The sequence below is a fragment of the Cherax quadricarinatus genome, chromosome 98 (genome assembly GCF_038502225.1).
Source record: "Cherax quadricarinatus isolate ZL_2023a chromosome 98, ASM3850222v1, whole genome shotgun sequence".
Lineage (NCBI taxonomy): Eukaryota > Metazoa > Arthropoda > Malacostraca > Decapoda > Parastacidae > Cherax > Cherax quadricarinatus.
The window spans coordinates 1124111-1149486 of record NC_091389.1 but is presented as its reverse complement, the minus strand read 5'-3'; the positions used below and the strand labels follow the sequence as shown (position 1 = coordinate 1149486).

General features: G+C 42.4%; 1 protein-coding gene across 7 annotated transcripts in view; it reads left to right on the top strand.

Moving 5' to 3' along the window:
• LOC128702516 (nucleolar transcription factor 1-A) overlaps positions 1-25376 on the top strand; it is a 664841-nt gene that overhangs the window by 559732 nt on the left and 79733 nt on the right. For 4 of the 7 annotated variants that reach the window (XM_070105244.1, XM_070105237.1, XM_070105239.1 and 1 more), the window contains exons 1-2: positions 12603-12658; positions 14908-15007. The exons of 1 other annotated variant lie outside the window; for it this stretch is intronic. The gene's annotated coding sequence lies outside the window, so the exon portion shown is untranslated. Of the gene's footprint in view, positions 1-12548; positions 12659-14907; positions 15012-25376 lie in introns of those variants that run through there. 2 more of the 7 variants (XM_070105240.1, XM_070105238.1) reach the window with 2 other exon arrangements.

Genomic DNA, 25376 nt, shown 5'->3' with positions numbered 1-25376 from the left:
TGGGGCCTGGGGAGCTTATGCAGAGCCTGGGGAGAATATCAGGAGCCTGGGGAGGTTATTAGGGGCCCGGAGAGGTTATTAGGAGCCTGGAGAGATTATTAAAGGCCTGGAGAGGGTATTAAGAGCCTTGCTAGGTTATTAGGGGACTGGAAAGGTTATTAGGGGCCTGGGGAAGTTATTATTGGCTTGGGAGGTTATACGGGGCCTGGGGAGATTATGGGCCTGGAGAGGTTATTAGCGGCCTGGGGAGGTTATTAGGAGCCTGGTGACGTTATACGGAGCCTGGGGAGCTTATGCATGGCCTGGAGAGCTTACACAGAGACTGTCAGATTATCAGGGGCAAGGGAAGGCTTTTAGGTGCCTAGGCAGGTTATTAGAGGCCTGGGGAGGTTATGCGTGGGCTGGAGAAGTTGTTATTATCCTGCAGAGGTTATTTGGGGCCTAGGGCGGTCATACAGAGCATGGGGAGGTTATAAGGGGCCTGGGAAGATTATACAGGGCCTGGGGAAGTTTTTAGGGGCCTGGGGAGGTTATTAGGGGTCTGGAGAGGCTATACGTGGCCTGGGGAGGTTACTAACGGTCTGGAGAGGTTATACGTGGCCTGGGGAGGTTATTAGGAGCCTGGGGAGGTTATTAGGGGCCTAGGGAAGTTATTAGGTGCCTGGGGACGATATACAGGGGCCTGAGGAGGTTATGCAGGGCCTGGTGAGCTTTTACGGGGCCTGGGAAGATTATCAGGGGCCTGGGGTGGTTATTAGGGGCCCGGGAGGTTATCAGGGGCCTGGGGAGGTTATGTGAAGCTTGGGGAGGTTATACGTGGCCTGGGGACGACAAACGGGGCCTGGTGAGCTTATACGAGGCCTGCTGAGATTATCAGGGGCCTTGGGAGTTTATTAGGTGCCTGGGGAGTTTATTAGGGGCCTGGGGAGGTTATTAGGGGACTGGGGAAGTTATAAGGGGCCTGGGGAGGTTATTAGGAGCCTGGGGACGATATACGGGGCCTGGGGTGGTTACGTGGGGCCTGGGGACCTTATGCAAGGCCTGATGAGATTATCAGGGGCCTGGGGAGGTTGTTAGGGTCCTGGGGAGGTTATTAGGGGTCTGGGGAGGTCATACAGGGCGTGGGGAGGTTATTAGGGGCCTGGGGAGGCCATACAGAGCCTGGGGAAGTTATTAGGGGCCTGAGGAGGTTATTAGGTGCCTGGGGGGTTATTAGGAGCTTGGGGAGGTTATAAAGAGCCTGGGAAGGTTATTAGGGGAATGGGGAGGTTATATGGGGAATGGGGAATGTATTAGAGGCCTGGGGAGGTTATTAAGGGCCTGGGGAAGTTATTAGGAGCCTGGGGAGGTTATTAGGAGCCTGTGGAGGATATACGGGGCCTGGGGAGATTATCATGGGCCTGGGGAGGTTGTTAGGTGCCTGGGGGGTTATTAGGAGCTTGGGGAGGTTATAAGAGGTCTGGGGAGGTTATGCAGGGCATGGGAAGGTTACTTGGTGCCGGGGAGGTTTTACAGGGCCTTGGGAAGTTAGTAGTGGCCTGGGGAGGTTATTAGGGGCCTGGGGAGGTTATGTGCGGCCTGGGGAGATTATTAGGGGCCTGGGGAGGTCATGCACTGCCTGGAAAAGTTATTAGAAGCCTGGGTAGGTTATTAGGGGCTGGGGAGGTTATACAGGGCATGATGAGGTTTTTAGGGACCTGGAGAGGTTATACAGGGCCTGTGGAAGTTATTAGAGGTCTGGGGGTTATTAGGGGCCTGGGGAGGTTATGTGCGGCCTGGGGAGGTTATTAGGGGCCTGGGGAGGTTATTAGAGGTCTTTGGAGGTTATTAAGGGCCTTGGGAGCTTATATAGGGCTTGGGGAGCTTATATTGAGCTTGGGGAGGTTATTAGGGGCCTGGGGAGGTTATGCAGAACCTGGGGAGGTTATTAGGGGTGTGAGAAGGTTTTTAGGGGCTTGGGGAGGTTATTAGGGGCATCGGGAAGTTATTAAGGGCCTGAGGAGGTCATTAGGAGCCTGTTGAGGATATTCTGGCCCTCGGGAGGTTATGCAGGGCCTGGGGAGCTTATGCAGGGCCTGGGTAGATTATCAGTAGCCTTGGGAGGTTATTAGAGGCCTGAAGGTTATTAGGGGCCTGAGGTTATATGGGGCCTTGGGACGATATACGGGGCCTGGGGAGGTTATGTTGGGTCTGGGGAGCTTATACAGGGCCTGTTGAGATTATCAGGGGCCTGGGGAGGTTATTAGGTACCTGAGGAGGTTATTAGGGGGCTGGGGAAGTTATTAGGGGCCTGGGAAGGATAATAGGGGTTATACATGGCATAGGGAGGTTATACAGGGCCTGGAGAAGTTATTAGGGGCCTTGAGAGGTTATTTGGGGCCTGGGAAGGTAATACAAGGCTTGGGGAGGTTATATGGTGCCTGCGGAGGTTATATGGGGCATGGGGAGGTTATTAGGGGCCTGGGGAAGTTATTAGAGGCCTGGTGAGGTTATGCAGGGCCTGGGGAAGTTATTAGGGGCCTGGGGAGGTTATACATTGCCTGGGCAGGTTATTAGGGGCCTGAGAATGTTATAGAGTGCCTGGGGAGGATATACAGGGCCTGGTCAGGTTATTAGGGGCCTGGGGAAGATATTAGGTGCCTCGGGAGTTCAGTAGGGGCCTAGGGAGGTTATTAGGGGCCTGGGGGCTTTATATGTGGCCTGGGGAAGTTATTAGAGGCCTGGGAGGTTATTAGGGGCTTGGGGAGGTTATATGGGGCATCGGGAGGTTGCACGGGGTCTCGGGAGGTTATTAGTGGCCTGGGTAGGTTATACTTTGCCAAGCGAGTTATATGGGGCCTTGGGAAGTTATATGTTGCCTAGGGAGTTTATGTGGTGCCTGGGGATGTTATACTTTGCCTTGGGAGTTTATATGGGGCCTGAGGAGGTTGTACGTTGCCTAGGGAGTTTATATGGGGCCTGGGAAAGTTATACAGGGCCTGGGGAAGTTATGTGGGGCCTTGACGTCAAGTTTGCTCTTTTTCAAGATTCAGTTGCTTGTGAACTTGATTTAAATCAATTGTTTCATAGACCTTTATTGCCAGGATTATCCACATGTGAACTTGTTGACAAACCACTATGTGTACCTTGATAACAAGTGAATTATGATTAAAATCTGACCTTGATGAAAATAAATATCTTAGATCTTCATGTCGACAAACATAGTGACCCTTAACAACACCAACAAACATAGTGACCCTTAACAACACCCACAAACATAGTGACCCTTAACAACACCCACAGACATAGTGACCCTTAACAACATCAACAAACATAGTGACCCTTAACAACACCCACAAACATAGTGACCCTTAACAACACCCACAAACATAGTGACCCTTAACAACACCAACAAAAACAATGACCCTTAACAACACCCACAAACAGTGACCCTTAACAACACCAACAAACATAGTGACCCTTAACAACACCCACAAACATAGTGACCCATAACAACATCAAAAACATAGTGACCCTTAACAACACCCACAAACATAGCGACCCTTACCAACACCCACAAACATAGTGACCCTTAACAACACCAACAAACACAGTGACCCTTAACAACACCAACAGAGTGACCCTTAACAACAACAACAAACATAGTGACCCTTAACACCAACAAACATAGTGACCCTTAACAACACCAAAAAACACAATGACCCTTAACACCAACAAACATAGTGACCCTTAACAACACCCACAAAAATAGTGAACCTTAACAACACCCACAAACATAGTGACCCTTAACAACACCAACAAACAAAGTGACCCTTAACACCCACAAACACAGTGACCCTTAACAATGCCAGCAAACATAGTGATCCTTAACAACACCCACAAACATAGTGACCCTTAACAACATCAACATAGTGACCCTTAACAACACCAACAAACATAGTGACCCTTAACAACATCAACATAGTGACCCTTAACAACACCCACAAATATAGTGACCCATAACAACATCAAAAACATAGTGACCCTTAACAACACCCACAAACATAGCAACCCTTACCAACACCCACAAACATAGTGACCCTTAACAACAACAAACACAGTGACCCTTAACAACACCAACAGTGTGACCCTTAACACCAACAAACATAGTGACCCTTAACACCAACAAACATAGTGACCCTTAACAACACCAACAAACACAGTGACCCTTAACACCAACAAACATAGTGATCCTTAACACCCACAAAAATAGTGAACCTTAACAACACCCACAAACATAGTGACCCTTAACAACACCAACAAACAAAGTGACCCTTAACACCCACAAACACAGTGACCCTTAACAATGCCAGCAAACATAGTGACCCTTAACAACACCCACAAACATAGTGACCCTTAACAACATCAACATAGTGACCTTTAACAACACCAACAAACATAGTGACCCTTAAAAACATCAACATATTGACCCTTAACAACACCCACAAACAGTGACCCTTAACAACACCCACAAACAGTGACCCTTAATAACACCAACAAACAGTGACCCTTAACAACACCCACAAACACAGTGACCCTTAACAACACCAACAAACATAGTGACCCTTAACAACACCAATAAACATAGTGACCCTTAACAACACCAACAAACATAGTGACCCTTAACACCAACAAACACAGTGACCCTTAACAACACCCACAAACACAGTGACCTTTAACAAAACAGTGACCCTTAACAACACCAACATAGTGACCTTTAACAACACCCACAAACACAGTGACCCTTAACACAACATAGTGACCCTTAACAACACCAACAAACATAGTGACCCTTAACAACACCCACAAACACAGTGACCCTTAACAACACCCTCAAACACAGTGACCTTTAACACAACATAGTGACCCTTAACAACAAACATAGTGACCCTTAACACCCACAAACACAGTGACCCTTAACACAACAAACAGTGACCCTTAACAACACCAACAAACATAGTGACCCTTAACAACACCAACAAACATAGTGACCCTTAACAACAGCAACAAACATAGTGACCCTTAACAACACCAACACAGTGACCCTTAACACCAACAAACATAGTGACCCATAACAACACCAACAAACATAGTGACCCTTAGCAACATCCACAAACATAGTGACCCTTAACAACACCAACAAACATAGTGACCCTTAACACCAACAAACATAGTGACCCTTAACAACATCCACAAACATAGTGACCCTTAACAACACCAACAAACATAGTGACCCTTAACAACACCAACACAGTGACCCTTAACAACACCAACAAACATAGTGACCCTTAACAACACCAACAAACACAGTGACCCTTAACAACACCAACAAACATAGTGACCCTTAACAACACCAACAAACACAGTGACCCTTAACAACACCAACAAACATAGTGACCCTTAACAACACCAACAAACTTAGTGACCCTTAACACCAACAAACATAGTGACCCTTAACAACACCAACAAACATAGTGACCCTTAACAACACCAACAAACACAGTGACCCTTAACAACACCAACAAACACAGTGACCCTTAACACCAACAAACATAGTGACCCTTAACAACACCAACAAACATAGTGACCCTTAACAACAACAAACACAGTGACCCTTAACAACACCAACATAGTGACCCTTAACAACACCAACAAACACAGTGACCCTTAACAACACCAACAAACATAGTGACCCTTAACAACACCAACAAACACAGTGACCCTTAACAACACCAACAAACATAGTGACCCTTAACACCAACAAACATAGTGACCCTTACCTGGAGTTTACCTGGAGAGAGTTCCGGGGGTCAACGCCCCCGCGGCCCGGTCTGAGACCAGGCCTCCTGGTGGATCAGAGCCTGATCAGCCAGGCTGTTGCTGCTGGCTGCACGCAAACCAACATACGAGCCACAGCCCGGCTGATCCGGAACTGACTTTAGGTGCTTGTCCAGTGCCAGCTTGAAGACTGCCAGGGGTCTGTTGGTAATCCCCCTTATGTATGCTGGGAGGCAGTTGAACAGTCTCAGGCCCCTGACACTTATTGTATGGTCTCTTAACGTGCTAGTGACACCCCTGCTTTTCATTGGGGGGATGGTGCATCGTCTGCCAAGTCTTTTGCTTTCGTAGTGGGTGATTTTCGTGTGCAAGTTCGGTACTAGTCCCTCTAGGATTTTCCAGGTGTATATAATCATGTATCTCTCCCTCCTGCGTTCCAGGGAATACAGGTTTAGGAACCTCAAGCGCTCCCAATAATTGAGGTGTTTTATCTCCGTTATGCGCGCTGTGAAAGTTCTCTGTACATTTTCTAGGTCGGCAATTTCACCTGCCTTGAAAGGTGCTGTTAGTGTGCAGCAATATTCCAGCCTAGATAGAACAAGTGACCTGAAGAGTGTCATCATGGGCTTGGCCTCCCTAGTTTTGAAGGTTCTCATTATCCATCCTGTCATTTTTCTAGCAGATGCGATTGATACAGTGTTATGGTCCTTGAAGGTGAGATCCTCCGACATGATCACTCCCAGGTCTTTGACGTTGGTGTTTCGCTCTATTTTGTGGCCAGAATTTGTTTTGTACTCTGATGAAGATTTAATTTCCTCATGTTTACCATATCTGAGTAATTGAAATTTCTCATCGTTGAACTTCATATTGTTTTCTGCAGCCCACTGAAAGATTTGGTTGATGTCTGCCTGGAGCTTTGCAGTGTCTGCAATGGAAGACACTGTCATGCAGATTCGGGTGTCATCTGCAAAGGAAGACACGGTGCTGTGGCTGACATCCTTGTCTATGTCGGATATAAGGATGAGGAACAAGATGGGAGCGAGTACTGTGCCTTGTGGAACAGAGCTTTTCACCGTAGCTGCCTCGGACTTTACTCTGTTGACGACTACTCTCTGTGTTCTGTTAGTGAGGAAATTATAGATCCATCGACCGACTTTTCCTGTTATTCCTTTAGCACGCATTTTGTGCGCTATTACGCCATGGTCACACTTGTCGAAGGCTTTTGCAAAGTCTGTATATATTACATCTGCATTCTTTTTGTCTTCTAGTGCATTTAGGACCTTGTCGTAGTGGTCCAATAGTTGAGACAGACAGGAGCGACCTGTTCTAAACCCATGTTGCCCTGGGTTGTGTAACTGATGGGTTTCTAGATGCGTGGTGATCTTGCTTCTTAGGACCCTTTCAAAGATTTTTATGATATGGGATGTTAGTGCTATTGGTCTGTAGTTCTTTGCTGTTGCTTTACTGCCCCCTTTGTGGAGTGGGGCTATGTCTGTTGTTTTTAGTAACTGTGGGACGACCCCCGTGTCCATGCTCCCTCTCCATAGGATGGAAAAGGCTCGTGATAGGGGCTTCTTGCAGTTCTTGATGAACACAGAGTTCCATGAGTCTGGCCCTGGGGCAGAGTGCATGGGCATGTCATTTATCGCCTGTTCGAAGTCATTTGGCGTCAGGATAACATCGGATAGGCTTGTGTTAATCAAATTTTGTGGCTCTCTCATAAAAAATTCATTTTGATCTTCGACTCTCAGTCTGGTTAGCGGCTTGCTAAAAACTGAGTCATATTGGGACTTGAGTAGCTCACTCATTTCCTTGTTGTCATCTGTGTAGGACCCATCTTGTTTAAGTAGGGGCCCAATACTGGACGTTGTTCTCGATTTTGATTTGGCATAGGAGAAGAAATACTTTGGGTTTCTTTCGATTTCATTTATGGCTTTTAGTTCTTCCCGCGATTCCTGACTCCTAAAGGATTCTTTTAGCTTAAGTTCGATGCTTGCTATTTCTCTGACCAGTGTCTCCCTACGCATTTCAGATATATTGACCTCTTTTAGCCGCTCTGTTATTCTTTTCCGTCGCCTGTAAAGGGAGCGCCTGTCTCTTTCTGTTTTACATCTACTCCTCCTTTTTCTTAGAGGAATAAGCCTTGTGCATACATCGAGTGCTACCGAGTTAATCTGTTCTAGGCATAAGTTGGGGTCTGTGTTGCTTAGTATATCTTCCCAGCTTATATCGGTTAGGACTTGGTTTACTTGGTCCCACTTTATGTTTTTGTTATTGAAGTTGAATTTGGTGAATGCTCCCTCGTGACTAATCTCATTATGTCGGTCTGGGGCTCCGCGCATACATGACTGAACCTCAATTATGTTGTGATCTGAGTATATTGTTTTTGATATGGTGATATTTCTTATCAGATCATCATTGTTAGTGAAGATGAGGTCTAGTGTATTCTCCAGTCTAGTAGGCTCTATTATTTGCTGGTTTAAATTGAATTTTGTGCAGAGATTTAAAAGCTCGCGTGAGTGTGAGTTTTCATCAGAGCTGCCTCCTGGTGTTATTACTGCAACAATATTATTTGCTATATTCCTCCATTTTAGGTGCCTTAAGTTGAAATCCCCCAGGAGCAAGATGTTGGGTGCAGGAGCTGGAAGGTTTTCCAGACAGTGGTCAATTTTTAACAGCTGTTCCTGGAATTGCTGGGATGTTGCATCCGGAGGCTTGTAGACTATCACAATGACTAGGTTTTGGTTCTCGACCTTTACTGCTAAAACTTCCACTACATCATTTGAGGCATTTAGCAGTTCTGTGCAAACAAGTGACTCTGCAATGTACAGGCCAACCCCCCCCCTTTTGCCTGTTCACTCTGTCACATCTGTATAGGTTGTAACCTGGGATCCATATTTCGTTGTCCAAGTGATCCTTTATGTGGGTCTCAGTGAAAGCCGCGAACATTGCCTTTGCCTCTGCAAGCAGTCCACGGATGAAAGGTATTTTGTTGTTTGTTGCTGGCTTTAGACCCTGTATATTTGCAAAGAAGAATGTTATCGGACTGGTGGTATTGTTGGTACTGGGGGGGGATTTTTTTTCCGGCATTAGTATCTGTATCTGTCGGTTTGGAGTGGAGGCCATCGACTGTGGTTCCACTCCAGGAATGACTGGATTTGGTGTACGATTTCTGCCATTTCCTGCCAGTTTTTTTTCCTTCCTGGCACTAAAAAACCTCTCCCTCTTGAGTGGCTGTGGCTACCCAGGTTTTCCCATGGCCTGGATGTTTTGTATCTTTTTGTCCCCTTTAGATGGTATGCCTGGCAATTTAAGTTATAGCACAGTCTTTCCTGTACTGAAGAGGTACACAGTTCAGGGTGAAAAAGCTTACAGGAAGGGAGTTTGCATTTTCCTGTTGTCATATGGGCATGGCATTTCCTAGGGTGGTCATAGTTGCACGTCCCATCTGTTTTTCCAGATTTCCCATGCCAGCAGATACCGAGTGCATAGTATGTGCACAGGCTTGGTTTCCGTTTGCCTTGGGTTTCTGTGTCTGTATTCCCTGTTGGTGCATGTTTCCCTGTCTTACTTCTATCCTCCCTAGCACCAACAATGGAGCTCCCACCATTTGTTTTTGGTAATATATCCTCACTATTGCTAGTGGAGTCCTCTTGTTTGCTATTTCCTGCGGTATTTCTAGTTTGCAATATTGGTTTTATCTTATCTTTGACTACACTTGTTTCCCTACTATGGCTCCTGTCCCCTATGCGGTCATTCATATGTATTCCTTCCTGCGTATAATTCCCGACTACCTGGACAAAATCTCCAGCTTCACCATTACTGTCTCCCAGGACAGCATCTCCAGCTTCCCCATTACTGTCTCCCAGGACAGCATCTCCAGCTTCACCATTACTGTCTCCCAGGACAGCACCTCCAGCTTCACCATTACTGTCTCCCAGGACAGCACCTCCAGCTTCCCCATTACTGTCTCCCAGGACAGCACTATCAGCCCCCCATTTACTGACTACCAGGACATCATCTCCAGCCTTACAGTTTGTGACTACATGGCCAGTATCAAGGGCAGTACCATTCAGCCCGGACTTTTTATGTTCCCATCTGTTGTAGAAAGCTTCCAGGTTTTCTATGAAAGCAGCTTTGATGTTGACCTCTTTTAATACCCTTGTGATTTTAGTCCACAGATTTATCTCATTTGGGCATACCCAAAAACACTTCCCTGTTTTAATACTGCTTGTAGCTAGTTCTTGGATATCTGCACAAGGGGCGTGACACCAATTTCCACAGAAATGACAATTTATGCATGTGGAAGCCCGTTTGTTTGACTGACCACAGACTACACACAGCTTCATAATGATTTGAATGGTTGATTTACTGCAATTCTACTAGCAACCTCTTGAATATTCTATTAATAACCTGCTAGGTGGTGCACAACGAAACCTTTATCATCAATATACTAGGGAGCCACTGTAGTATACACTATACACTATGTATACTCAATGCTTTCAGGGAGACTTTCTTTCCTCTGACACAAAGTTCAATATTATTATTTTTCCACACGGGACAGGCCTATGATTCCCCTCTGGCAGTAAACTCTGCTAGGAAGTGCACACTAATTCTCCTTTTTTTACTCAGTATATAATGTTTTCCGCCCAAGATTGGTTCCAGGCGCTAGAGGGATGTATCGTATAGGATTGATGACACAAATTAAAGTTCTAGCACGTAAGAGCGACCGTGAAAACACCAGAAAAACCGGGAGCACAACGAGGCACGCTGACACGCTATGTTTGCCTAGTTTATTTCAACAAACACAGTGACCCTTAACAACACCAACAAACATAGTGACCCTTAACAACACCAACAAACAGAGTGACCCTTAACACCAACAAACATAGTGACCCTTAACAACACCAACAAACATAGTGACCCTTAACAACAACAAACATAGTGACCCTTAACAACACCAACAAACATAGTGACCCTTAACAACACCAACATACATAGTGACCCTTAACAACAACAAACATAGTGACCCTTAACAACAACAAACATAGTGACCCTTAACAACAACAAACATAGTGACCCTTAACAACACCAACATAGTGACCCTTAACAACACCAACAAACATAGTGACCCTTAACAACACCAACAAACACAGTGACCCTTAACAACACCAACAAACATAGTGACCCTTAACACCAACAAACATAGTGACCCTTAGCAATACCAACAAACACAGTGACCCTTAACAACACCAACAAACACAGTGACCCTTAACAACACCAACATACATAGTGACCCTTAACAACAACAACAAACATAGTGACCCTTAACAACACCAACAAACATAGTGACCCTTAACAACAACAAACATAGTGACCCTTAACAACACCAACAAACATAGTGACCCTTAACAACACCAACAAACATAGTGACCCTTAACAACATCAACAAACATAGTGACCCTTAACAACAACAAACATAGTGACCCTTAACAACACCAACAAACATAGTGACCCTTAACAACAACAAACATAGTGACCCTTAACACCAACAAACACAGTGACCCTTAACACCAACAAACATAGTGACCCTTAACAACACCAACAAACATAGTGACCCTTAACAACACCAACAAACACAGTGACCCTTAACAAAACCAACAAACACAGTGACCCTTAACAACACCAACAAACATAGTGACCCTTAACAACACCAACAAACACAGTGACCCTTAACAACACCAACAAACATAGTGACCCTTAACAACACCAACAAACATAGTGACCCTTAACACCAACAAACACAGTGACCCTTAACAACACCAACAAACACAGTGACCCTTAACAACACCAACAAACATAGTGACCCTTAACAATACCAACAAACACAGTGACCCTTAACAACACCAACAAACACAGTGACCCTTAACAACACCAACAAACATAGTGACCCTTAACAACACCAACAAACATAGTGACCCTTAACAACACCAACAAACATAGTGACCCTTAACAACACCAACAAACATAGTGACCCTTAACAACAACAACAAACATAGTGACCCTTAACAACACCAACAAACACAGTGACCCTTAACAACACCAACAAACACAGTGACCCTTAACACCAACAAACATAGTGACTCTTAACAACACCAACAAACATAGTGACCCTTAACAACACCAACAAACATAGTGACCCTTAACACCAACAAACACAGTGACCCTTAACAACACCAACAAACATAGTGACCCTTAACACCAACAAACATAGTGACCCTTAGCAATACCAACAAACACAGTGACCCTTAACACCAACAAACACAGTGACCCTTAACAACACCAACAAACATAGTGACCCTTAACAACAACATAGTGACCCTTAACAACAACAACAAACATAGTGACCCTTAACAACAACAACAAACATAGTGACCCTTAACAACACCAACAAACACAGTGACCCTTAACAACAACAACAAACATAGTGACCCTTAACAACAACAACATAGTGACCCTTAACAAGAACAACAAACATAGTGACCCTTAACAACACCCACAAACACAGTGACCCTTAACAACACCAACAAACACAGTGACCCTTAACAACACCAACAAACATAGTGACCCTTAACAACAACAACATAGTGACCCTTAACAACAACAACAAACATAGTGACCCTTAACAACACCCACAAACACAGTGACCCTTAACAACACCAACAAACATAGTGACCCTTAACAACACCAACAAACATAGTGACCCTTAACAACACCAACAAACACAGTGACCCTTAACAACAACAACAAAAATGGCGGCCACAAGCAGCAGCACTGATATGTAAGTATTTATCAAATAGTTTGGTAATGATGTATAATGAAGATGCTGGAACTGGGTGCTGTCTGTGCTGTTCAGCTTTATCCAAGCTGACAGTTTCATCAGCTTTATTCAAGCTTGTTAGCTGCTTTCTGACAGTTTCATCAGCTTTATTCAAGCTTGTTAGCTGCTTTCTGACAGTTTCATCAGCTTGTTTAAGTTTATTTAGGTACATAATTGTCTGGATGTGGTGAGTTGTCGACAGGTACATAATTACACATAAATTACCCAGAATAAGAGTGACTTATGTCCATTATGATCCTTCATAAACTATATAAACTTAACATAAGGACGACACAAGTGGGAATAAGTCACTTTAACTTGGTTATCCTGGAAGATAAAGTTATGTTGCTGTTTATGATGATTTATGTAACTGTATTTCTGTGTACCTCAGTAAACTATTTCTGTGTACCTCAGTAAACTATTTCTGTGTACCTCAGTAAACTTACTATTTCTGTGTACCTCAGTAAACTATTTCTGTGTACCTCAGTAAACTATTTCTGTGTACCTCAGTAAACTTACTATTTCTGTGTACCTCAGTAAACTATTTCTGTGTACCTCAGTAAACTATTTCTGTGTACCTCAGTAAACTATTTCTGTGTACCTCAGTAAACTATTTCTGTGTACCTCAGTAAACTTACTATTTCTGTGTACCTCAGTAAACTATTTCTGTGTACCTCAGTAAACTTACTATTTCTGTGTACCTCAGTAAACTATTTCTGTGTACCTCAGTAAACTATTTCTGTGTACCTCAGTAAACTATTTCTGTGTACCTCAGTAAACTATTTCTGTGTACCTCAGTAAACTATTTCTGTGTACCTCAGTAAACTATTTCTGTGTACCTCAGTAAACTATTTCTGTGTACCTCAGTAAACTATTTCTGTGTACCTCAGTAAACTATTTCTGTGTACCTCGGTAAACTATTTCTGTGTACCTCAGTAAACTATTTCTGTGTACCTCAGTAAACTATTTCTGTGTACCTCAGTAAACTATTTCTGTGTACCTCAGTAAACTATTTCTGTGTACCTCAGTAAACTTACTATTTCTGTGTAACTCAGTAAACTTACTATTTCTGTGTACCTCAATAAACTATTTCTGTGTACCTCAGTAAACTTACTATTTCTGTGTACCTCAGTAAACTTACTATTTCTGTGTACCTCAGTAAACTTACGGGCTGGAGTTTTGAGACTCTATGACCGCGGGTTCAATCCCGGCCGGGGGTATGGTTTTTCTGTGTACCTCAGTAAACTATTTCTGTGTACCTCAGTAAACTTACTATTTCTGTGTACCTCAGTAAACTATTTCTGTGTACCTCAGTAAACTTACTATTTCTGTGTACCTCAGTAAACTTACTATTTCTGTGTACCTCAGTAAACTTACTATTTCTGTGTACCTAAAGTCAGTTCCGGATCAGCCAGGCTGTGGCTCGTATGTTGGTTTGCGTGCAGCCAGCAGCAACAGCCTGGTTGATCAGGCTCTGATCCACCAGGAGGCCTGGTCTCAGACCGGGCCGCGGGGGCGTTGACCCCCGGAACTCTCTCCAGGTAAACTCCAGGTAAACTTACTATTTCTGTGTACCTCAGTAAACTTACTATTTCTGTGTACCTCAGTAAACTTACTATTTCTGTGTACCTCAGTAAACTTACTATTTCTGTGTACCTCAGTAAACTTACTATTTCTGTGTACCTAAAGTCAGTTCCGGATCAGCCAGGCTGTGGCTCGTATGTTGGTTTGCGTGCAGCCAGCAGCAACAGCCTGGTTGATCAGGCTCTGATCCACCAGGAGGCCTGGTCTCAGACCGGGCCGCGGGGGCGTTGACCCCCGGAACTCTCTCCAGGTAAACTCCAGGTAAACTTACTATTTCTGTGTACCTCAGTAAACTTACTATTTCTGTGTACCTCAGTAAACTTACTATTTCTGTATACCTCAGTAAACTTACTATTTCTGTGTACCTCAGTAAACTTACTATTTCTGTGTACCTCAGTAAACTTACTATTTCTGTGTACCTCAGTAAACTTACTATTTCTGTGTACCTCAGTAAACTATTTCTGTGTACCTCAGTAAACTTACTATTTCTGTATACCTCAGTAAACTTACTATTTCTGTGTACCTCAGTAAACTTACTATTTCTGTGTACCTCAGTAAGCTTACTATTTCTGTGTACCTCAGTAAACTTACTATTTCTGTGTACCTCAGTAAACTTACTATTACAGTGTTCCATCTTATGCTGTCTGGATGCTGCAGTCACAATCTCCAGTACACCTGAAATGTTGCCCATATTACCTTACACCTGCCGTCCCTCTTCATCTAGTAGTAAGTATGTACCTGGGTGTTAGCAAACTGGTGTGGGTTGCATCCTGGGGACAAGATTAACCTAAGTTCCCAGAAATGATCTGCATAACCAGGGGATTTCTACATATGTGATCGATGTCAGCTATGATCTGTTTAAATTGTATCATATACTTTAGCACCTAAAGTCAGTTCCGGATCAGCCGGGCTGTGGCTCGTACGTTGGTTTGCGTGCAGCCAGCAGCAACAGCCTGGTTGATCAGGCTCTGATCCACCAGGAGGCCTGGTCACAGACCGGGCCGCGGGGGCGTTGACCCCCGGAACTCTCTCCAGGTCTCCAGGTAAATAAATATTATTAGTATTGGTATTATAATTATTAGTATTATACAGGTGTTATATTTGGTAGTTACATTACAACCTGCACATTTTGTTCTAAGATCGCAGAAATTTAAGTTTGCCTAAGGATATTATTAACATTCAGGAGAACTTTGACTGCAGAATTATTACTTAAAATCTACATATTCATTGTAGCAGTAACAGTTACCCAAATCAGAAAATGATGCTATATCCATTCATGCTGCCTTATTACATTGCCAGATATCACAGTGACTCTGTGCATGATATGTTAGCATAGTCTTGCATTTAAAATCATCTGTTGTATTACAGATGCAAACTGCTCACTAACTTCAACCTGCATCCAAATTTAATTACCTAATATAATCTGATTTCTTGATACAAATTTCTTTATACATAACCCTTCTTAACAATAAAAATGTGAGGCACTTCAAACACTAAACTTTATGTTCGGAGGCACTTCAAACACTAAACTTTGTTCGGAGGCACTTCAAACACTAAACTTTATGTTCGGAGGCACTTCAAACACTAAACTTTATGTTCTGAGGCACTTCAAACACTAAACTTTATGTTCGGAGGCACTTCCAACACTAAACTTTATGTTCGGAGGCACTTCCAACACTAAACTTTATGTTCAGAGGCACTTCAAACACTAAACTTTATGTTCGGAGGCACTTCCAACACTAAACTTTATGTTCGGAGGCACTTCCAACACTAAACTTTATGTTCAGAGGCACTTCAAACACTAAACTTTATGTTCGGAGGCACTTCCAACACTAAACTTTATGTTCAAAGGCACTTCAAACACTAAACTTTATGTTCGGAGGCACTTCAAACACTAAACTTTATGTTCGGAGGCACTTCAAACACTATGTTTAAAATAGTATGAAACACTGACAAGTTGATGAGTAAGACACATGTGCCATAGTTGAATATCTTTAATGTTGAAATGTTTTGCCTACATGGTTGGTTTCTTCAGTCAAATACAGAAAAAAGGATTGTAGGCAGCAAGAATAATGAAGAGGTAACAATGATGTAATCAGTTGATCAACCTTAGATAAATAATTTGAGGTAGTCAGTCCCTCAGCCTTTTGAAGACTTCAGGTTCCTATTGCTCCAAACCATGGACATCAACTCTTCTCCAGGCTGACGGACTCACCATCTCAAACTATATCTCCAAGAATGATTGACTGATTACATAATCTTCACCTTGCTACTGCTCTTGCTGCCTGCAATCTTTTCTCTGTATTTGACTGAAGAAGCCTACCAAATAGGTGAAACATTTCAACAATAAAGGTACTCAATTGTTACTTGTGTGTCTTACTAAACTTTGTGATATGCGGTCATCTACTGTTTGACATATATCAGACCATCAAACACTACATGTACACACTCCTGTAGGCTCTACTCTTTCTCATGCACTTTTTTAAATCAACATTATGGTCAGCCCTTAATTTATTATTATTATTATTATTATTATTATTATTATCACACTGGCCGATTCCCACCAAGGCAGGGTGGCCCGAAAAAGAAAAACTTTCACCATCATTCACTCCATCACTGTCTTGCCAGAAGGGTGCTTTACACTACAGTTTTTAAACTGCAACATTAACACCCCTCCTTCAGAGTGCAGGCACTGTACTTCCCATCTCCAAGACTCAAGTCCAGCCTGCTCGTTTCCCTGAATCCCTTCATAAATGTTACTTTACTCACACTCCAACAGCACATCAAGTATTAAAAACCATTTGTCTCCATTCACTCCTATCAAACACGCTCACGCATGCCTGATGGAAGTCCAAGCCCCTCGCACACAAAACCTCCTTTACCCCCTCCCTCCAACCTTTCCTAGGCCGACCCCTACCCCGCCTTCCTTCCACTACAGACTGATACACTCTTGAAGTCACTCTGTTTCGCTCCATTTTCTCTACATGTCCAAACCACCTCAATAACCCTTCCTCAGCCCTCTGGACAACAGTTTTGGTAATCCCGCACCTCCTCCTAACTTCCAAACTACGAATTCTCTGCATTATATTCACACCACACATTGCCCTCAGACATGACATCTCCACTGCCTCCAGCCTTCTCCTTGCTGCAACATTCATCACCCATGCTTCACACCCATATAAGAGCCCTTAATATAACTTACTAATACAGGGAAGGTGATTGTTCATGCCAATTGTCTTTTTGTCCGAGTAACAGTACAGTGGACCCCCGCCTTACAATATTAATCCGTTCCTGAGAGCTCATCGTAAGCCGAAATTATCGTTAGCTGAATTAATTTTCCCCATAAGAAATAATGGAAATCAAATTAATCCTTTCCTGACACCCCAAAGTATGAAAAAAAAATTTATACCACATGAAATATTAATTTTAATACACTCAAATTGAAGAAGACATGCACAGTTAATAGTCTACTAAGAATAGAATACATGACACTTACCTTTATTGAAGATCTGGTGATGATTGATGGGATGGGAGGAGGGGAGAGTGTGGAAGTTATTGTTTAGAAGGGGAATCCCCTTCCATTAGGACTTGAGGTAGCAAGTCCTTTTCCGGGGCTACTTCCCTTCTTCTTTTAATGCCACTAGGACCAGCTTGAGAGTCACTGGACCTCTGTCGCACAACAAATCTGTCCATAGAGCTCTGTACCTCCCCTTCCTTTAACCAGTGGCGGCTCCTCTATAGGCACTGCGGAACTACAGCACCCCCTATTTTCACTCGATATTATCGATAACATTCAATATCATGAGTCTTTTCTTCTTTAATTCTTTCTTTATACTTTTATGTATATTTCTTAAGCTTAATGTCAGTAACCATCCCCTAGTACAGTGAAACCCTGGTTTTCAAACTTAATCCATTCCAGAAGGTCATTCTAAAATCAAAACGTGCAAAAATTGAATCAATATTTCCTTTGAAAAATAATGTAAATACAATTATTCCATTCCAGACACCCAAAAATATTAACAAAAAATAAATTTGTTAAAGATTAATTATAGTGTTGCAGCTCTTCAGTGGTTAGCTCTTCCCTGTGGTCATCCACCAACTCTTCCACATTCATTACTTACCTTAAAATATTTGTAGTCTTAATGTAGGGCGAGAGGTGAGTAGTACTTTTTTGTAGGAAGTCACTGTGTCTGACTTTTTTGGGTTATCCTAGGTTATCTATACATATGCTGCTATGTATAATCTATGTAACTGTAGTTTTTGTATACCTGAATAAACTTACTAAGTAGCCAGTAGATGTAGGTAGCCAGTACAGGTAGGTAGCCAGTACAGGTAGGTAGCCAGTACAGGTAGGTAGCCATTAGGTAACAAGTAGGTAGCCTGGGATACATACATACACCTACCTACATAGCTACATGATATTTAATGCTGCCCAGACATATTATTACCATCAACTTACCTTGTTCACTGAGTTTAGTTGTTTATAACAACTACCTTTAGATGCCATCATTAACCTCTGTATGTGTGCTCAAATTGTTAATAAATAAATAAATAAATAAATAAATAAAGTAATGAATAATTCATGCTGAGGATTGTAAACAAAAGCAAGACGCAGATTCGTAAAGTTTTCTCTAATGCTCAACCAGAAAAAAACAGAAAACATAATGTTTTCCCTCCACCGACCACCACCCTTCAATGGCATATAAACATTGCATGTTTATCCTATGCTATGTAACGTGTTCCTTATGTAATTTTCAAGAAAATATCATAGATGGAATAATGAAAAAGTCTATATTAAAATAAAACAAGACATTTAATGTGTCCAAGAGTGAGTCACGAACATACAAGTGGCTCAGGTACACACGTACAATACATATGATTTCCGGATCGAGGTCCAGTATCCAGAGCTAAATTCTGCACAAAAAATGTTCTAAAACCAAATCGTCTTATAGCTGGAGAGTGCAAGAACCGGGGTTCCACTGTACATGAAAATATTACAAAAATCATTGTTCGAACTGTGCGCTTCACACTTCCAGCCACTCAGTGTTTAGCTGTTGTGCGCATACGCACATGTCTGAGATAAGACGCTGCACGCTATGTAGACACAGTGCCGACACTGTTGTGTAGGGTCAGCACAGCATACTGTTTCTTTTTGAATCGGCGACATTTTGTGCTTAAAAACCATGTACCATATTCTTGAATGTAATAAAGTGTACAATTAGATAATTATCATGCTTCCAGATATTTTATTTAATTCATACTTTTTTGGGGGTTACTTTATTTTACAAAAAATTTAAGTACATAATTTAATCATGGCCTCCTTGCATCCCCAAGAAATAAGTTCTGTGACTGTAAGTGAACATCAGCAGCTTAAGTTTTCACAGTTGTCTCTCCATGATAAAGTTACAGTTAAGAAAAGAGGCCATTCAACACCTGATATTCAAATATCTCAGACAAGAATAAGCAACAACAGGAAGTATATTCGTAGCTGTAATTCTGAAAGTTGGCTTTGTGGCTGTGATGTACAAAATGCATTGTTTTGCTTCCCATGTTTGCTGTTTGAATGTGATGTAACGTGGACAAAAGACGGTTCTAGAAGTATAAACAAAATGAAACAAAACAACTAAAAAACATGAGAAGTCAAAGAACCACAAAGAAAATGTGGTTTCACTGTCACTTTTAGGAAACATAAATATTAAGGAGAAAATTTGTGAGGCATACAGGCTGGAACTGTAACAATTTACGTAAGTATAAAATATTCTTTTTTTTATGATTTTATCAACCTTACATATAAATTTTTTTTTATATGCTTCTTTCATTTTACACAATATTACAAAAATTGCCAACAGTTTTCTGAAGCAGCACCTCCACTAATTATAGTTATGAACTGCCACTGTATTTAACTATCCTTGATCTTGCAGTGCTAATACCAAAAATAAATAAGTGCCTTGATACTTGCTGCTTGTTACAGGCGGCCTCCTAGGCAAAGATAAAGTGCCTTGATACTTGCTGCTTGTTACAGGCGGCCTCCTAGGCAAAGATAAAGTGCCTTGATACTTGCTGCTTGTTACAGGTGGCCTCCTAGGCAAAAATAAAGTGCCTTGATACTTGCTGCTTGTTACAGGTGGCCTCCTAGGCAAAGATAAAGTGCCTTGATACTTGCTGCTTGTTACAGGTGGCCTCCTAGGCAAAGATAAAGTGCCTTGATACTTGCTGCTTGTTACAGGTGGCCTCCTAGGCAAAGATAGTATATATTATTTTTGCAAATAAACTCTGAAATAAGTGTGGATAACAGCTGCCTATAAAAGTTTTATGTCTAAGTTACAATATAAAGCACCTGTCAAGTTTTATGTCTAAGTTACAATATAAAGCACCTGTCAAGTTTTATGTCTAAGTTACAATATAAAGCACCTGTCAAGTTTTATGTCTAAGTTACAATATAAAGCACCTGTCAAGTTTTATGTCTAAGTTACAATATAAAGCACCTGTCAAGTTTCTTGGTCAAAATCATCATAATAGTAGCAGCATGACAAGTGTCGTTTTCTTTTACATAGTTTCAACAGCATCAATATTTGGTTCATTTTCTGAAGGTCGCTGCATAACAATTTTAAAAATAATAATTTAACCCTAACATTAAGTAATTAAGTTTATTTAGGTACAGGTACACATAAATTCAGTTACACAAATTATCATACACACAGTGGAGCCTCAGTCCTCAAACAGCTCCCTACCCGAACAATTTGGTAAAAAAATCGCTCGGTAGTCGACCATTTGCTCAGCACTCAACCAAACAAATACAACATGTCACAACTTTACTGTCAACTATTTTGTGTTTCTTTGCATTTTTGGATGTTTTTTCTTTATACTATTTGTATAAATAAATCACTATGGTGTCTAAAATTAGTGATAACAGCCAACAAAAAAGAAATTTGGTTGGGAAAAATTCATTTGGTACTAAAACAGTTTGGCACTCAAACAGCCTTCTGGAATGTTAGGTAAGTTCAACTACCAAGGTTACACTGGATTAATGGATGTCCTGTGGTTACACAACCCAGGGCAACATGGGTTTAGAACAGGTCGCTCCTGTCTGTCTCAACTATTGGACCACTACGACAAGGTCCTAAATGCACTAGAAGACAAAAAGAATGCAGATGTAATATATACAGACTTTGCAAAAGCCTTCGACAAGTGTGACCATGGCGTAATAGCGCACAAAATGCGTGCTAAAGGAATAACAGGAAAAGTCGGTCGATGGATCTATAATTTCCTCACTAACAGAACACAGAGAGTAGTCGTCAACAGAGTAAAGTCCGAGGCAGCTACGGTGAAAAGCTCTGTTCCACAAGGCACAGTACTCGCTCCCATCTTGTTCCTCATCCTTATATCCGACATAGACAAGGATGTCAGCCACAGCACCGTGTCTTCCTTTGCAGATGACACCCGAATCTGCATGACAGTGTCTTCCATTGCAGACACTGCAAAGCTCCAGGCAGACATCAACCAAATCTTTCAGTGGGCTGCAGAAAACAATATGAAGTTCAACGATGAGAAATTTCAATTACTAAGATATGGTAAACATGAGGAAATTAAATCTTCATCAGAGTACAAAACAAATTCTGGCCACAAAATAGAGCGAAACACCAACGTCAAAGTCCTGGGAGTGATCATGTCGGAGGATCTCACCTTCAAGGACCATAACATTGTATCAATCGCATCTACTAGAAAAATGACAGGATGGATAATGAGAACCTTCAAAACTAGGGAGGCCAAGCCCATGATGACACTCTTCAGGTCACTTGTTCTATCTAGGCTGGAATATTGCTGCACACTAACAGCACCTTTCAAGGCAGGTGAAATTGCCGACCTAGAAAATGTACAGAGAACTTTCACGGCGCGCATAACGGAGATAAAACACCTCAATTATTGGGAGCGCTTGAGGTTCCTAAACCTGTATTCCCTGGAACGCAGGAGGGAGAGATACATGATTATATACACCTGGAAAATCCTAGAGGGACTAGTACCGAACTTGCACACGAAAATCACCCACTACGAAAGCAAAAGACTTGGCAGACGATGCACCATCCCCCCAATGAAAAGCAGGGGTGTCACTAGCACGTTAAGAGACCATACAATAAGTGTCAGGGGCCCGAGACTGTTCAACTGCCTCCCAGCACACATAAGGGGGATTACCAACAGACCCCTGGCAGTCTTCAAGCTGGCACTGGACAAGCACCTAAAGTCAGTTCCGGATCAGCCGGGCTGTGGCTCGTATGTTGGTTTGCGTGCAGCCAGCAGCAACAGCCTGGTTGATCAGGCTCTGATCCACCAGGAGGCCTGGTCTCAGACTGGGCCGCGGGGGCGTTGACCCCCGGAACTCTCTCCAGGTAAACTCCAGTAGGTTGGTAGACACCAACCACCCAGGGAGGTACTACTGTCCTGTGGTAGTAGGTTGGTAGACACCAACCACCCAGGGAGGTACTACTGTCCTGTGGTAGTAGGTTGGTAGACACCAACCACCCAGGGAGGTACTACTGTCCTGTGGTAGTAGGTTGGTAGACACCAACCACCCAGGGAGGTACTACTGTCCTGTGGTAGTAGGTTGGTAGACACCAACCACCTACGGAGGTACTACTGTCCTGTGGTAGTAGGTTGGTAGACACCAACCACCTACGGAGGTACTACTGTCCTGTGGTAGTAGGTTGGTAGACACCAACCACCCAGGGAGGTACTACCGTCCTGTGGTAGTAGGTTGGTAGACAGCAACCACCTACAGAGGTACTACTGTCCTGTGGTAGTAGGTTGGTAGACAGCAACCACCCAGGGAGGTACTACTGTCCTGTGGTAGTAGGTTGGTAGACAGCAACCACCTATGGAGGTGCTACCGTCCTGCCAAGTAAGTGTAAAACGGAAACCGTTAATTGTTTTACATGATGGTAGGATTGCTGGTGTCTTTTTTCTGTCTCATAAACATGCAAGGTTTCAGGTGCATCTTGCTACTTCTACTTACACTTGGGTCACACTACACATACATGTACAGGCATATATATACACAACCCTCTGGGTTTTCATATGTTTTCTTACTAGTTCTTGTTCATTTCCTCATATCTCCATGGGAAGGTGGAACAAAATTCTTCCTGCATAAGTCATGCTTGTCATAACAGGCAACTAAAATGCCATGAGCAAGGGGCTAGTAATCCCTTCTCCTGTATATATTACTAAATTTAAATAGAGAAACTCATTTTCTTTTTAGATCACCCTGTCTTGATGGGATATAGCCGGTTTGTTGAAAAAATTACTAATATCCGTACATTACCTAGGATAACACAAAAAAGTCAGAATCCATTGATTCATCATGAACACTTTTTTGATATTCCAATTTTTTTAATTTTTTTAATATTAACCATTTAACTAATTCTTCTGAGTTTTCAAATAAATTTATATTATACAAGTAATTATACAAGTAATCCTCTATGATTCACCTCATCTTTCATAGACCCATCCGCTGACACGTCCACTCCCAAATATCTGAATACGTTCACCTCCTCCATACTCTCTCCCTCCAATCTGATATTCAATCTTTCATCACCTAATCTTTTTGTTATCCTCATAACCCATAAGGTTATGAGGATAACAAAAAGATTAGGTGATGAAAGATTGAATATCAGATTGGAGGGAGAGAGTATGGAGGAGGTGAACGTATTCAGATATTTGGGAGTGGACGTGTCAGCGGATGGGTCTATGAAAGATGAGGTGAATCATAGAATTGATGAGGGAAAAAGAGTGAGTGGTGCACTTAGGAGTCTGTGGAGACAAAGAACTTTGTCCTTGGAGGCAAAGAGGGGAATGTATGAGAGTATAGTTTTACCAACGCTCTTATATGGGTGTGAAGCGTGGGTGATGAATGTTGCAGCGAGGAGAAGGCTGGAGGCAGTGGAGATGTCATGTCTGAGGGCAATGTGTGGTGTGAATATAATGCAGAGAATTCGTAGTTTGGAAGTTAGGAGGAGGTGCGGGATTACCAAAACTGTTGTCCAGAGGGCTGAGGAAGGGTTGTTGAGGTGGTTCGGACATGTAGAGAGAATGGAGCGAAACAGAATGACTTCAAGAGTGTATCAGTCTGTAGTGGAAGGAAGGCGGGGTAGGGGTCGGCCTAGGAAGGGTTGGAGGGAGGGGGTAAATGAGGTTTTGTGTGCGAGGGGCTTGGACTTCCAGCAGGCATGCATGAGCGTGTTTGATAGGAGTGAATGGAGACAAATGGTTTTTAATACTTGACGTGCTGTTGGAGTGTGAGCAAAGTAACATTTATGAAGGGATTCAGGGAAACCGGCAGGCCGGACTTGAGTCCTGGAGATGGGAAGTACAGTGCCTGCACTCTGAAGGAGGGGTGTTAATGTTGCAGTTTAAAAACTGTAGTGTGAAGCACCCTTCTGGCAAGACAGTGATGGAGTGAATGATGGTGAAAGTTTTTCTTTTTTGGGCCACCCTGCCTTGGTGGGAATCGGCCGGTGTGATAATAAATAAAAAATAAAAAGTAATCCTCCTCCTTGCCTGTCTATATTGGCAGTAATTATGAGCAGGACATTATGCTGGACACATGGTGTCTCTATTATTGGTAAAAAAACATACTGAAATGTGTCATAAGTATGTTCCCAAATTTAATAATGTCCAGTGTGTTCTGAGAATTATAGAAAATGTTTTATACAAAATATAAAAGAACAAATATACAGTGCACTCTTGCTTTCTTTTAAATTATTAATGTGAAACCATTATGGTGTTGATAGGGGTGGCCACCTCATTCAATTTTTTATAATTATGGTACTTACTGGAAACTACTGTTCACACCCACAAAATGCTACTTTTCTACAGTAATCAACATAAACAATTATGTCATGCCTTACACAATCCCATGAATGATATTATACATTTCTCAATACATACAGCTTGCTTGGCTATTTTGCATTTGTTATTCTGTAAAACTTTTATATCTTAATGTAATAACTGTTATTCTAACTATACAGTATATAATGAAAACAACCCACTTCCATATAATGGTGGGCTCCACTTAGCAGGTTAGCTTCCGGGGTAATGATGTAAA